Source organism: Mirounga angustirostris, unplaced genomic scaffold (genome assembly GCF_029215605.1).
Source record: "Mirounga angustirostris isolate CCGP_5_RB_7025 unplaced genomic scaffold, mMirAng1.0.hap1 SCAF_3, whole genome shotgun sequence".
NCBI classification, from domain to species: Eukaryota; Metazoa; Chordata; class Mammalia; order Carnivora; family Phocidae; genus Mirounga; species Mirounga angustirostris.
The window spans coordinates 92,859,822-92,875,540 of NW_026991711.1; the positions used below are offsets into that span (position 1 = coordinate 92,859,822).

The window sequence follows — 15,719 nt, forward strand, 5'->3', positions numbered from 1 at the left end:
TGTCAATGGGCTGCAGGTTATAAGGACATTTAATTTTGTGTACATTCCCTTCTGCCTTTGTTTTCCACATCAATCTTTTTTTCCTTAATTGGGCTCATAAAAAGTTAACCTATAATCTATTTTATTGGTCTTTTCAAAGTTTTAGTTTGGATTTATTGATCCCTGCTTTCCTCCTTCTCCTCCTCCCCCTCTTCTTCCTTCTTTGGTTTGTTTTCTATTCTATTAGTCTCAACCTATTATTTATTAATCTTTTCCTCCTTCTTTCATTTTTTTTTTTTTACATTTCTTAATATGATAGTTATTTTCTATGTGATCTTCTTTCTTGTTTTCTTTAGCAATGAAATAACTTAAACTTGTTTATTTTGTTCAGCTCTACTTTTGACGCATACTACAGGTTTTGGTATAAGGTATTCTTTCATATTACTTACAAGATAATTTATAATTTCAGAATTGATACCTTGTAGAGGAGGGGAAAAACTCCTCTTAAGTTCAGTGGTGGGGCCAGTAAGTCATACTGATAAAAGACAGATTAACAGGAGGGAAAAAAGAAACAGATTTAATCACAAGCCTACATACAGAAGTCCACAAGGAAATGTGACTCAAGAAGGCAGTTATAATTGGGGCTTATATACCATCTTTACAAAGGATGATAAAGTGTTAAGAAGAAGCTAAACAAACAAAAAGATGTTTGGGGCTTCTGAGGGTAAGTGCTTATTGGGAAGTCATTAGGTAAATAAGGGCTGTCCACTAAGGTTTGTTATGCAGATAAGAGTTATTTCAGATGATAAGAGTTGTCTCTTACCTCAGGAGCAGTTCTTTTCCTGCTACAGGAGAGGGGGACACCTTTACAAATGGAAATTTATGTTACCTTTGAAAAGGGAAATTTATACCCTGTTTTCAGACAGAAAGATGGAGGGCAGGGAGCTATTTGTCTTCAGCTCAAAACAATCCTTATGCCAAAGTGGCATATTTTGGGGTGACAACTCTGATCCCCTTCATCTCTCTGAGCTCATAATTATTGGGGAGTGTATTTTTTAAAAGATTTTTTTCATGAAAGAGAGAGAGAGTGGGGGAGAGGGAGAGAGAGAATCTCAACAATGAGACTCCTAGCTGAGGGTGAACACGCAGGGCTCCATCCCATGACCCCGAGATCATGACTGGAGCCGAAATCAAGAGATGGCTGCCTAACTGACTGAGCCACCGAGGCACCCCTGGGGAGTGTATTTCTTAATTTCCAAGTAGTTAAAATTTTGTTTGTTTGTTTGTTTATAGCACATGTGATTGGAGAGGGAGGGGCAATGGGAGAGGGAGAGAGAGAGAATTTCAAGCAGACTACACACTGAGCATGGAGCCCCACATGGGGCCCAATCCCATGACCCCAAGATCACGACCTGAGTCCAAGCTGAGAGTCGGATGGCCAACTGACTGAGACACCCACATGCCCCTCTGTTTACTTTTTATTATTTTTACCAACCATGTTGGATTATGATCAGAAAAATAAGGCTACTACTTTTTAAAATTTGTTATTATTTTATTTTTTTGCCAAAGACATGATCAATTTTTGTAAATGCTCCATGGACATGAAAATTTTTCTATATGAGGGACAGTTCTCTATTAAAAAAGTATTATCTACTTTTTTTACATGGTTCATTAATTTTGATCTATTAAGCAATTTTTAGTTTTTAAAATGTATTCAGCTTCTAAGTTGTTTAGTGCATACAGGTTTATAACTATTATATCATCTTCATTAATTGTGCTTTTTATCATTACATATATCTTCTTTCTAGGTTGATAGACTTGACCTTAATTTTTTACCTTAATTTTTACTAATTTTGCTTTGTTTGCTTGTAACTGCTTGGTGCCTCTTTGTCCCTTTAATTTCAACCTTTATCTATCACTGTTTCATCTGTATTTATTATCAACATATAGCTAGGTTTCTTTTTTTTAAAAATTAATTATTTATTTATTTGACAGAGAGAAATAGAGAGCACAAGCAAGGGGAACGGGAGAGGGAGAAGCCGGCTCTCCGCTGAGCAGGGAGCGTGATACAGGGCTGGGTCCCAGGACCCTGGGACCATAACCCAAGCGAAAGGCAGACATTTAACCAACTGAGCCACCCAGACACCTCTCCTTCCTTCCTTCCTTCCTTCCTTCCTTCCTTCCTTCCTTCCTTCCTTCCTTCCTTCCTTCCTTCCTTCCTTCCTTCCTTCCTCCCTCCCTCCCTCCCTCCCTCCCTCCCTCCCTCCCTTCCTTCCTAGATTTTATTTATTTGTCAGAAAGAGAGAGAGAGAACACAAACAGGGGGAGCAGCAGGCAGAGGGAGAAGTAAACTCCCTGCTGAGCAAGGAGCCCGATGTGGGGCTCGATCCCAGGACCCTGGGATCATGACCTGAGCCGAAGGCAGAAGCTTAACTGACTCAGCCACCTAGGTGTCCCAAAATCTACTCATTTAAATGTACTTGTGTTACTTATAAGGTGAGAAAAGATCAAGTGAGGCCTAGTCTGTTCAATGAAACTTATGAGCACGGAATTATTTTTTTCTCTCTTAAAACTAATTTTCACTTTAAAAAAAAAGAGAGCTGAACCTTGAGAGAAATTTAGAGCAGTGATTCTCAGACTTTTGTGTGCATCAGAATCACCTGGAGAACTTCTTAAATCACAGATTCCTGGGCCCCACCCAGAGATTCTGATTAGGAGTTCAGGCTTGAGTCTCATGAATCTGCATTTCCAGCAAGCTCCCTGGTAGTGCTGATGCGGCTGGTATGAGAACCATATTTAGTAGCACTGATTTAGAACAGTGATTCTCAGACTTGAGCACACATCAAAATCACCTGGAGGGTTTGATAAAACAGAGTGCCTAGCCTAATCCCAGTTTCTGTTTTAATAGGTCTGGAGTGGAGCCTAAGAATTTGATATAAATTGAAATGAAAAAGAAAACCTTTCTCTTCATCCTCAACCCTCAGCAAACTTCCCTGTGGAAAATATAAGTTTCTATGTGTGGCTTTATATATAGCCTTATTGTTTTCATAGATGGGATCACAGTATTGGAATTATTCTAAACATTGCTTTTTAAAAATTTTTTGTTTATTTACTTGAGAGAGACAGAGAGAGAGACAGAGGGAGCATGAGCAGGGCAGAGGAAGAGGAAGAGGGAGAAGCAGACACCCCACTGAGCAGGGAGCCGGTTATGGGACTCGATCCCAGGACCCCAGGATCATGCCCTGAGCCAAAGGCAGATGCCCAACTGACTGAGCCACCCAGGCACCCCCAAACATTGCTTTTTTATTTAATAGTGTATCAAGGAGATCTTTTGATAGAAGCACATGTAACCAACTTTGATCTTTATAGCTGTACAGTATTCCACTGTATGAATATAGAATAGTTTAATTAACCCATCCCCAAATTGTGGACATTCAGGCTATTCCCTTTTTTTTAACTTTAAGAAACAAAGCTTATTAAAATTTATAATTAATTTAAAAAAAGAAACCTAGCTATATGCTGATAATAAATACAGATGAAACAGTGATAGATAAAGGTTGAAATAAAAATAAAATAAAATAAAAAACTCAGTAGAAAAATGGGTAAACAGCACAGACAAGGAAAGACAAACAGCCCTAAATGTAGAAAAAGATGTTCAATCTCATTTATTAATAAAATGTAAATGAAAACTACAATTAGATGTCAATACCACTTTTCACTTATCAGATGGACAAAAATCAAAATATTTAACACCACTCTTTGTTAGTAAGGCTGTGAAGAAACGGGCACTCTTATACATTGTTAATGGGCGTACAGGATAGTGCAACCATTTGGAGTGAATGTGGCTGACAAAATTTCATATGCCTTTACTTCTTGATGTAGCAATACCCCTTCCAGGCATTTACCCTGAAGACTTACCTCCGCAAATAGATAGCAACCTATGCACAGGATTATTCATTATGGCACAATTCATAATAGCAAAAGATCAGTTCAAATTCCCATTAATAGGGGACTGATTGAATAAAATATGGTACATCGATCTTGTTGCAATAGTTTGTTTATTCTATTAATTTTTCTATGTCGATCATATTGTTTTTCACAAAATGATAGCTTATCTCTTTATTTCCAATTCTTGTATTGCTTATATCTTTTCATCTTTTTATAGCATTGTCCAGCATCTCTAGTATTTTATTTTATTATTAGTTTTTAAAGATTTATTTATTTGAGAGAGAGAGAGAGACAGAGAATGCAGGTGGGAGGGGCAAAGGGAGATGGAAAGAGAGAAACTCAAGCAGACTCCCTGCTGAGTGTGGAGTCTGATGTGGGGTTCAATCCCGTGACCCCAAGATCATGACCTGAGCTGAAATCAAAAGTCAGATGCTCAATTGACTGAGCCACCCAGGCACCCCTCTAGTATAATTTTAAAGAGTAGCTAAAGTAGTAGACAGCTTATTTTTCATTACGCTTAAAAGAAATGCTTCTAAAGGGGCGCCTGGGTGGCTCAGCCATTAAGCGTCTGCCTTCGGCTCAGGTCACGATCCCAGTGTCCTGGGATCGAATCCCACATTGGGCTCCCTGCTCGGCGGGAAGCCTTCTTCTCCCTCTCCCACTCCTGCTGCTTGTGTTCCTGCTCTCGCTATCTCTGTCTCTGTCAAATAAATAAAATCTTTAAGAAAAAAAATGCTTCTAAAGTTTCTCCATTTAGTTATTATTTTTTAAAATTCACTGTTGAATTCAGCTAGCTAATATTTTATATTGGATATTCAAATATATGTTCATATATGTTCAAATATGACATCAATCTAATTGAAATTTTTTATAATGTCCTTATTCAGTATTTATTTGCTCGTTTGTTTGTTTATCTTAAGTAGGCTCCATGCTGAGCTGGAGCCCACTTGGGCTTGAACTCAGGACCCTGAGATCAAGACCTGAGGTGAGATCAATAGCCAGATGCTGAACCAACTAAGCCACCCAGGTGCAGCCTTATTCAGTTTTTTGGGTTTTTTTTTAAGATTTTATTTATTTACTTGACAGAGACAGCGAGAGAGGGAACACAAGCAGGGGGAGTGGGAGAGGGAGAAGCAGGCTTCCCGCGGAGCAGGGAGCCCGACGCAGGGCTCGATCCCAGGACCCTGGGATCATGACCTGAGCTGAAGGCAGACGCTTAACCGACCGAGCCACCCAGGCATCCCTAAATACTTATTTATTTAAAAAAAAATTTTTTTTTTAAAGATTTTATTTATTTGACAGAGAGAGACATAGCGAAAGCAGGAACACAAGCAGGGGGAGTGGGAGAGGGAGAAGCAGGCTTCCCGCCGAGCAGGGAGCCCGATGTGGGGCTCGATCCCCGGAACCATGACCGGAGCCGAAGGTAGATGCTCAATGACTGAGCCACCTAGGCGCGCCCTGCCTTATTCAGTTTTTGAATTCAGAGTTACAGTGGCCTCATAAAATGAACATGGCAATGTTTGCTCATTTTCTTTTTTTTTTTTTTAAGATTTTATTTATTTGAGAGAGGTTGCAACCATCACCACTACTTCCAGAACACTTTCATCACCCCTAAGAGAAAGGTGATCCCCATTAGCAGTCACTCCCTAATGTCTTGCTCCCCCAAACCTCCCTCTACCCCAGCCCTAGGCAACCACTAATCTACTTTCTTTTTGGATTTGCTTATTCTGGACATTACATATAAATGAAATCATACAATATGTGGCCTTTTACTTCTGCTTACTTTCATTTAGCATAACATTTTCAAGGTTTACTATCCATGGCTCAATAATATTCCATTGTATGGATACATCACACATTTTATTTGCCCATTCATTAGCTGATGGACTAATCCATCAGCTGGATTGTTTCCAACCCCTAGCTACTATGAATAATGATGCTATGAACCTTAGTGTACAAGATTTTGTGTGGATATAATGCTTAAATCTATTACACATACCCAATGCTTCTCTTGGGTATTTACCTAGAATTGCTGGATCATATGCTAACTATATGTCCAACTTTTTGAGAAACTGCCAAACTGTTATTCAAAGCAACTGTACCATTTTATATATCCAGGAGCATTGTATAAGGGTTCCAATTCACATTCTCACCAACACTTGGTATTGTCTGTTGTTTGTTTTTGTTTTTTAAATTATAGACATTCTAGTGTGTGTGGTATCTCAATTTTTTTTTTTTAGGTTATCTGACAGAGAGAGCACAAGCTGGAGGAGCGGCAGGCAGAGGGAGAGGGAGAAGCAGGCTCCCCGCCAAGCAGGGATCATGATGTGGGGCTCCATCCCAGGGTCCCAGGGTCATGACCTGAACCGAAGGCAGATGTTTAACCGACTGAGCCACCCAGGTGCCCCCTCAATGTGATTTTGATGTGCATTTCCCCAATAACTATTGATATTAAGTATCTTTTCATGGGCTTGTTGGCCATTTGCGTATTTCTTTGGGGAAATGTCTCTTCAGATCCTCTGCCCATTTTTTTTTTTTTAATTGATTCATTTGAGACACAGAGAGAGCATGAGCAGGGGGAGAGGCAGAGGGAGAGGGAGAAGTAGGCTCCCCACTGAGCCAGAAGCCCAATGTGGGGCTCGATCCCAGGACCCTGGGATCATGACTTGGGCCAAAGGCAGACGCTTAACCATCTGAGTCACCCAGGCATCCCCTCTCTGCCCATTTTTAAATTAGGTTACTTGTTTTTTTATTATTGAGTCCTAAGAGTTGTTTTTTTTTTTAAGATTTTATTTATTTATTTGATAGAGAGAGACACAGCGAGAGAGGGAACACAAGCAGAGGGAGTGGGAGAAGGAGAAGCAGGATTCCCGCAGAGCAGGGAGCCCAATACTGGGCTTGATCCTAGGACCCTGGGATCATGCCCTGAGACGAAGGCAGACGCTTAACAACTGAGCCACCCAGGCGCCCCGAGTCCTAAGAGTTTTTAAATATTCTGGATACTAGACATTTATCAGATGCATGATTTGCAATTATTTTCTTCCATTTCTTGGGTTATCTTTTTTTTCTCTTACTAGTGTCCTATAAAGTACAAAAGTTTAAAATTTTAATTGAATTCAATTTATCTTTTTTTTCTTTTGTTGCCTGTTTTCGGTGTTATATCTAAGGAATGAATGCCTAATCTGAAGACAAGGAATTTAAGATTTCTTATGTTTTCTTTGTAGAGTTTTTACAGTTTAGATCTTACATGTAGGTCTTTGATCTATTTAGAGTCCTTTTTTTTCCTTCCTTAAGAGTGGTTTTAGATTCACATCATTTTTCATATATGGTGTGGAGAAGGGGTCCAACTTCATTATTTTTTTTTTAAGATATTTTTTATTTATTTATTTGACAGAGAGATAGAGAGCACAAGTAGGCAGAGTGGCAGACAGAGGGAAAGGGAGAAGCAGGCTCTCTGCTGAGCAGGGAGCCCGATGAGGGGCTCGATCCCAGGACCCTGGGATCATTACCTGAGCTGAAGGCAGCTGCTCAACCAACTGAGCCACCCAGGCACCCCCCAACTTCATTCTTTTATACGTAGCTATCCAATTGTCCCAGCACCATTTGTTGAAAATCAATTGAGCATAGATGCATGGGTATTATTTCTTGACTCTTAATTGTATTCCACTGGTCTATCTTTAGCCAGTACCACACTATTCTGATTACTGTAGCTTTGTAGTAAGTTTCAAAAATCAGGAACTGTGAGTCCTTCAGCTTTGTTCTTTTCTTCCAAGATTGTTTTGGCTTCTCTTGGTCCTTTGCATGCCTATAGGAATTGTAGGATCAGTGTGTCTGTTTCTGCAAAGAAGGCAGTTGAGATATTGATAGGGACTGCATTGAATCTGTAGATCATTTTGGAGAGCATCTTTTTTTTTTCAAAGATTTATTTATTTGAGAGAGAGGGTGCGTGTGAGTTGGGGAAGGGGCAGAGGTAGAGAGAGAATCCTTCAAGCAGACTCCCCACTGACCAGGGAGCCCAAAGCGGTGCTTGATCCCAGGACCCGAGATCATGACCTGCGCCAAAACCAAGAGCCAGCTGCTGAACTGACTGAGCCACCCAGGTGCCCCTGAAGAGTATGTTAACAATATTAAGGCTTCTGGTCCATTTATTTAGGTTTTCCTTAATTTCTTTCAACAATGTTCAGTATACAAGTCTTCTATTTCTTTTGTTAAATCTATTCCTAAGTATTTTATTCTTGATGCTATTATAAGTTGAGTTGTTTTTTTAACTTCATTTTCAGAGAAAATGTCTTTTTACTTCATTGGGAGCAACTGGAATTCTCTGTGGTTGCTGTTGTTTTACTTAGTAACACTGACTGACCACAAGGCCTTTTGTGGGCAGGTATCCAAAGTCTGGATCTCTCATGGGACACGTGTGAGCTCTTTTGTGTGTCACCCTTCTGCAGGAGGCATGCTAATCTTCTGTGTTGTTCCAATTTTAGTATATGTGTTGCCAAAGCAAGCACTGTGTGAGCTCTTACAGGCCCCCACAGATCTCCACAGAGCATAGTTCTCTTGGTAAAGGATATCAATCTCCAGTTCCAGGATTCCAACTTTGCCACTCACTGCCCACTGGCACATCCCATAGCCTCTTTCTGGATTTTCTTTCTTGCTGTATGCATCCTCTTTTTGGGGGGGAGGGGTGGTTCAAGAGAGATAGCTCAAAGATAGCTAGCTCCCACTATGTTTACTTGACAGGCAGGAGCTTACCTTCCAGATATATATTTTTTAAGATTTAATTTATTTATTTGTCAGAGACAGAGAGAGAGAGAGAGAGAGAGTGCACAAGCAGGGTGACTGGCAGGCAGAGGGAGAAGCAGGCTCCCTGCTGAGTCGGGAGCCCGATGCGGGGCTCGATCCCAGGACCCCGGGATCATGACCCAAGCCAAAGGCAGACCCTTAACTGACTGAGCCACCCAGGCATCCCTACTTTCCAGATATTGTAACTTACTATCAAGGTATAGTAATTAAGATGTGCATTAAGGCACAGGGATGAAAGAATAACCTGACAGAACCAAAAGAGAATCCAAAATATATGTCAAAAGTGGCATTACCTACCTTTGGGAAAAGGATGGCATTTTCAATAAAAGGTTTCAAAACAATTCGTTGTCAATTTGGAAAAAAAAAACAAACAAAATTAGCTTCCTACCTCACACCACACACAAAAGTAAATTCTATGTGTATAGAAGCCCTAAAGGTTGTAAAAAACCCAAACCTAAAAAAAACCTAGAGGGAACTATAAGAGAATATCTTTATGACTTCGGAGTGGGGACATATTTTTTTAGAAGAAACAATAAGCATACATCAAAAAGAAAAGATTGATAAACCTGATCATAAAAGACACCATAACATGGGATGCCTGGGTGGCTCAGTCGGTTAAGCATCTGCCTTCGGCTCAGGTCATGATCCCAGAATCCTGGGGATCGAGCCCCGCATCGGGCTCCCTGCTCAGCGGGAAGCCTGCTTCTCCCTCTCTCACTCCCCCTGCTTGGGCTCTCTCTTTCTGACAAATAAATAAATAAAATCTTAAAAAAAAAAAAAAAAGACACCATAACAAAAATGTAAATTCCAGATGTGAAGATATTGGCTGCATATAGCCACATAGTTATGAAAGATTTATATCCTGACTATAGAAGAGTTTCTAAAAATCAGTAATAAAAAGATAAACCGTTCATCTGAAAAGTGACCCAGGCAGAAAAGGAGATCCAAATTGCCAGTGAACACATGGAAAGACACCCAGTCCCATGAGGAATCAGGAAAACAAATTAACACCATAAGGAAATACAATTTTAGACTCTTAAAAATTAGTAAAAAATTAAAAACTGAAAATATATAGTGCTAGTATTGGATACTCTCATATTCTGCTGCTTATTTCTGAGATCTGTTTGTCAGGTTGAAGATATGCATATGCTAAGACCTCATAAATGTCACTAAAGAAACTTACACATACAATCATCAGTAGAGGGTTTTATAAAAATGTTTACATAGCAAGGTTAAAAAAATCCCAGCAAACAAAACAAAACAAAAACCCTGGAAACTCACTAGATGTCCATTAATAGGAGATTAGATAAATGTCAAAACATTCATACAGTGGAATACCACAGAATACTTGAAAAATAAATTAACACTCTAGCTATCCTCTTTATCCACAGGATGTATCTCAAAAACATAGTACTGAGAAAGAAAGTGGGGGGGGGGGGGGAGTGTGAATTGCAGAAAGATATAGACACTATGATAGCACTCATATAAAACTTAAAATATGAAAACAATACTAAATATCATCTATGGATACATTTATATATAGGAAAAACACAAAACAGGTATGAAAATATAAGTCCAAATTCAGAAGGGAGAGGTGGAAATGGGGTCAGGCGGGCAACACAAAGAATTCATCACAGTTTCTATTTTTTTTTTTTTTTAAGATTTTATCTATTTATTTGGCAGAGGGGGAGAGAGCACGGGCAGGGGGAGCGGCAGGCAGAGGGAGAAGCAGGCTCCCTGCTGAGCAAGGAGCCCAATGCAGGACTCGATCCCAGGGCCCTGAGATCATGACCTGAATCGAAGGCAGACACTTAACCAACTGAGCCACCCAGGCGCCCCTCTATTCTTTTTTGCAAGCCTGATACTTTGTTAAATGCAAACAAACAATACAAAATAACTCCCAGTGTTGTAAGATAGCTCTAAATTCAAGTTTCTGTAAACTCTTTCCTTGAGTTCTAATTTCAGTGTACTGTTTCTAAAAAAGGTTGTCTGCTCTCAGGCTGGTGACACAATCCGTTTTCAACCTTAACTTCATGACTAAGACTCTCCTTTGTCTCGGGGAAGCCAAAGACTTCCAGTTAGCAAGTCTGCACAGGAATTTCTGCCCACTTTATAATCAGTGTTTTCTTTTCAAAATATCCCCACCTGTTTGCCTAATTTTCAGAGAAAGGGGCATTCAGAGGCTGGAAATAGGCTACCTGCTGTTAGAGGGTTTAAATTTACTTGCTAGCTGGCTTTAAGACTCCTGGAATGGGGCAGGATTATCCAGGTCTGTTTTTGAATTGGTCACTAACCAGAAGCACAAGACCTTAGGTGAATCCCTTGACTGCTGTGGACTTGTTTTCTCAGTCAAACAAGCGTGATGGATGAAATGATCTCTAAGGTACATTTTTGATCCAACTTTCCATGAGCCTAACGCAGATTTTGAGGCATTGTCAAAACTTTCCTTGGTTCTGTAATTCTTTTTCTCTGTCATTTCCACCAAGCAGGTTGGATAAATCCTGGTGATCTCAACTCCCTGGACAACTTTGAGGAATGCTGTATTTTTCATATGCCCAAGCTGAAAATGCAAAGAGTCAAAGTTACCCCACTTGCCATTAAGCAAATGTCCTGGCTTCTCATTTAGGTATAGATTAGCATTGTCTTTGTAATTTATACCAGTAGTTGTCTGGTAAATCCCTTGAAGTGGTTGGTAGTCTCTTTGTAGTAAAATTTTCCGACTTTCCCCTTGCTTGGCACTAAGAGGAACTTAATTTATTTTCTGAGGTAAGGTGCAAATACTTTTTGTTTAAATTAAGATATTGTGTTATCAATGAACAAAGAGTCCTGACTGATAAGAAAGGTATGATTTTACCTTCTGAATTTACATAAATGTAAAATATATAGTTCTATGGGAGTAAGAACTGTCAACTTCTAGTCAAACCTGTTAGTTTCAAGAGTTGGCAACTACCTGTTGCGATCAGGAATTATAGGTTGAAAGCAACTATAGTCAGTTTAATTCACGTGGTGCTTGAATTCAAAAGAAGACTGGTAAGTGGAATTTAAATATTACACAGTTAATAGCAGGGAGGTGCCCAATCCCAGATGACTCAGAATCCCAGTGCAGTATAGTAGATGATGCAGAGAAATGCAGTGTGGCCAAGTGCATGAGAGAGAGAAGTTCATAGGTGAGTTATATAGATAAATCATGCACGAGCAAAAGCAAATTTTGGGAATTGAGAACATCAAAATACATTTGGGGATATTAGTTTAGTGACTGTGAACAACTAATATTATATATGCTATGATTTGTTTAGAAATTAGCTGAAGTAACAAGGAAAACTGGCAAATATGGTATGGATATAAGGAGATGATCGAAAAGGAGAAATAGGATTTGAGTTATTGCAAACAGCAGAAGGCAAGAGAATTTCATCCAGGAACAGGAAACTCTAAATAAATAACACTAGCTAGGAAATATGGCAAACACAGATCTTATAGGTAATTTAAAAACTTGATTTCTTAATGCATCACTTAACTTTTGAACTGCAAGCTCGCAGAGTGAAAGACTCCACCTTTATTTCAAGTACTACATGATATAATTAATGTGGCAAAAACAAAAATAGAAGAAACACAATTGTGCAATTCTGGAGGAGCACAGATTCCCGTGCATGACGATTGCAGGCATATCCTGCAATTTACAATACATAGTTGGAATTATTTTAACCTTAATACAAGTGAACAAATACAGGCAGGGATCTGTTATTTTGTTAAAGCAGACATAGTGGGGCAGTTTAATTTGCACATTCTGGCCCAGCTCACGAACTCTGTTCTCACTTTGCTGCATGACCATGAAGTGTGTGTGTGTGTAAGTTATGGTCCACATGTCAGAATATGGCCATTTCGGGAAATATTATCTGTGAAGCTCTAAATGACCTTGTTAAAATGGAAAGAGTTAGAGTTGCTTGAAATTATTAGAAAAAAATAAACCCTGTCCAAATGGGAACTAGTATAAATCTTCATTCTGGTTCTGAGAGACTGAATGTCATAAGGGTGAGTTTCAATGTTTTGTTTGGCTTAGCTCAAGAGCATTCCTTTCATTCCTCCTCAGCTTTCCTTGACCTACCCACACCTGCTAAGCAACCCCTTTTGTGTTCCATCATTGTAGTAACTATATAGTCTAGTAATTTGTTTTCCTTACTAAACTGACTTCTTTGAGTATAAAAACTGTATCTTTCTAGCTATGCCTACTCAGGGGCAGGTCAAGTTCTGGCAAAGGAGAGGCTATTAGACAATGTAAAAATAAAAGCACTTCACTTGGTTTTGAAGGTCTTGAAATGGTTCTTTGCATTTGGATTGGTTGATCAGGCCATTGGTACAGGAGCCCATCTGAGAATTGGCATGGGCCAGTTGTTTGAGAGACCTCACTGATGGCAGCTGAAATCCCCAAATGGTCAGGTTACCGATAAATATGTCAGGTTACTTACTTTTTGGCATTTGCCCTTTGTTCTTACTAAGTGTAAGGAATCGTCTTCAAAAAGCCTGAACAGATCCGGATTATGACACATAAGCAACAGGCCATGTTTAAAGGGCTGTTTAGTCATTTATTCTGCATCAGAGCTATCCATAGAACCACCCGGATTTGTCACGCTTCTGATGGTCAAACAGTGACTTTCATACCGCCTTTGTTACTGAGAAATGGGTTTTTCTAATGTCAATTTCACTAGTTGTGACAATATTGGAAACTGGAACTATCCTCTTCATTAAAGATGAAGTGACCTTGGTGCTTGTGACTAGGTTAAGTGACTTGTCTAGGTCACACAGTGAGTTGATGGCTATGAGGGCACATTCCCCAGTAACTGTCACTACAGTGTTTAATTTTATTTTTTTAAAGATTTTATTTGTTTATTTGACAGAGAAAGACAGAGAGAGAGAGGGAACACAAGCAGAGGGAGTGGGAGAGGGAGAAGCAGGCTCCCTGCTGAGCAGAGAACCTGATGTGAGACTCCATCCCAGGACCCTGGGATCATGACCTGAGCCGTAGGCAGATGCTTAACCAACTGAGCCACCCAGGTGCCCCACTATGGTGTTTACAGATGGGCATATGAGCGGCATAAAACCTTGCCAGGTGAGGAAATCCGTGAGAGGTAAGCCAGACACCTGTCCTGTCTTCTTCAGTGGGTGATACTTACTAGATAAGTCAAGTACTGAGAGAGGGAGTGGTTATGAACACAATTTAGCAAACTAGTTTCTGATCTCCTGGTTTCATCACATACAAAAGACACACCCTGACTCTGCCCAAATATTTCTGTAACACGCCACTTCTCTAACAAAGAGACTACCTGTTCCCCAAGTAGTACAAATTCAGATTCCATATGGGCTATGAAGGATGATGACAATATGCATTGCTGCTATTCTTTATGAATTTTAATTTCTGTAGGCATAAACTATTTTTTCACTGAGATTACTGAAGATTAAGTAAAGCCATCAAATTAAATATAAGTACCTACTATTAAAGCATTTAGACTAACCTAGAGTGGGAGATACTGCCTAATGAAATCATAGGACGAGAAAGAAATCTTCTTACCCAGAGTTTGGTGATTTGTTCATTAGGGCATGCTATCAAAAATATGCTATTAAATCTTTTAAGAATGACTTAAAAATTACAAAAGTCTATGTTGATAGAATAAAATGAAGAATACAGACATAAGTTTTAAAAATGACCAACAATTTTACCACCCACAGATAATCACTTGCTAATAATATTTTGATGTATTTACTTCGAGAAAGTATGCCAAAGATGCATCTCATACATGAACTAATACCTAGGGCAGGCCCCTGTCAATCAGTTGCTGAGTAGAATATGATCAGAAAACAGATAAAAACAGGTAGGGCTGAAGATATTAATAAAAATATCATCCTCAAAAACTGTGGGGAAAAATCAACAAAAGACATAAAATCGTAAAGCCTGTAGGCCTTTAGAGAACACTAACATAATCTTTTATTCTGTGGATAGGACCTTGAGAGAGAATGTGACCCGCTGAGGGCAGGCACAGCTAGAACTAGAATCCAGGAACCCAAGATTTTTGGCATAATCTTCCTGCTTTCACAATGATTTTATCTGACTTTGTTATATACGTGATTGGATTTAATAATTGACAAACTTCGGCTTTGAAATGAACCCAAGTGGTCTGAGATGGGAAGAATAACACAATGTTAGTGGATCCTTTTTATTTATCATTTATTTTTAAAAAGATTTATTTGAGAGAGAGAGAGAGAGAGAGAATCTCCAGCAGACTCCCCACTTGAGCATGGAGCCCGACACACGGCTTGATCTCACAACCCTGAGATCATGAGCTGAGCCTCAAACAAGAGCTGGACACTTAACCTACTGAGCCACTGAGGTGCCCCTGGCAGATCCTTTTAATGCACTCAAATTGTATCTGCTAGAGATTAAGTTCACTACTTAAGTGTTTGAGTATGTTAGAAGAGCAAGAAACCTTAGAGGTCCTTTATAGTTTATGCCCCCATTCTATAGATAAGAACACTGAGGCCCAAAGAGGAAAGAATTTGGTAAAGATGTTTAGCTAGGATTCTACATGCTCTGGAATGATTGGTACTCCCACTTACTCTGCTTTATTTACTCTGCCTTCAATTGAACTATTAAGTTGTAACAACAAACCTAGGCAATGGTCATTAATTACTGCTAACTTCACAAAGAGAGACAATTAGAAGTTATGTGCCTCCTGATGAATGTATGAAGTAGTTCTGCCAAAAAACTCAAACTTGAATCGGAATAAGGCATACAGTATTATCAAGCATCTAGGGGGTAGAAGAATATGTTAGAGACTCCCAGGAATACAATCAGAAAAATCTAGAATGTGGGAAATATGTAGGGTAAATAACTAGGTTTCTGCAATTAATAAATATCGAGGAAAAATGAGATGGGGGGAATCTAAAGAGACCTAAGAGACAAATAAATAACTCAAATGTAATGTATTGGCATTTGGATCCTG

At 39.4% G+C, this 15,719-nt stretch overlaps 1 long non-coding RNA gene and 1 pseudogene across 11 annotated transcripts in view; both read right to left on the bottom strand.

Moving 5' to 3' along the window:
• The window catches only part of LOC123839510 (uncharacterized), a 46,769-nt gene that overhangs the window by 21,509 nt on the left and 9,541 nt on the right, over positions 1 to 15,719 (bottom strand). The window lies entirely within an intron of this gene.
• On the bottom strand, positions 8,334 to 8,432 carry LOC123840051 (U6 spliceosomal RNA; annotated as a pseudogene).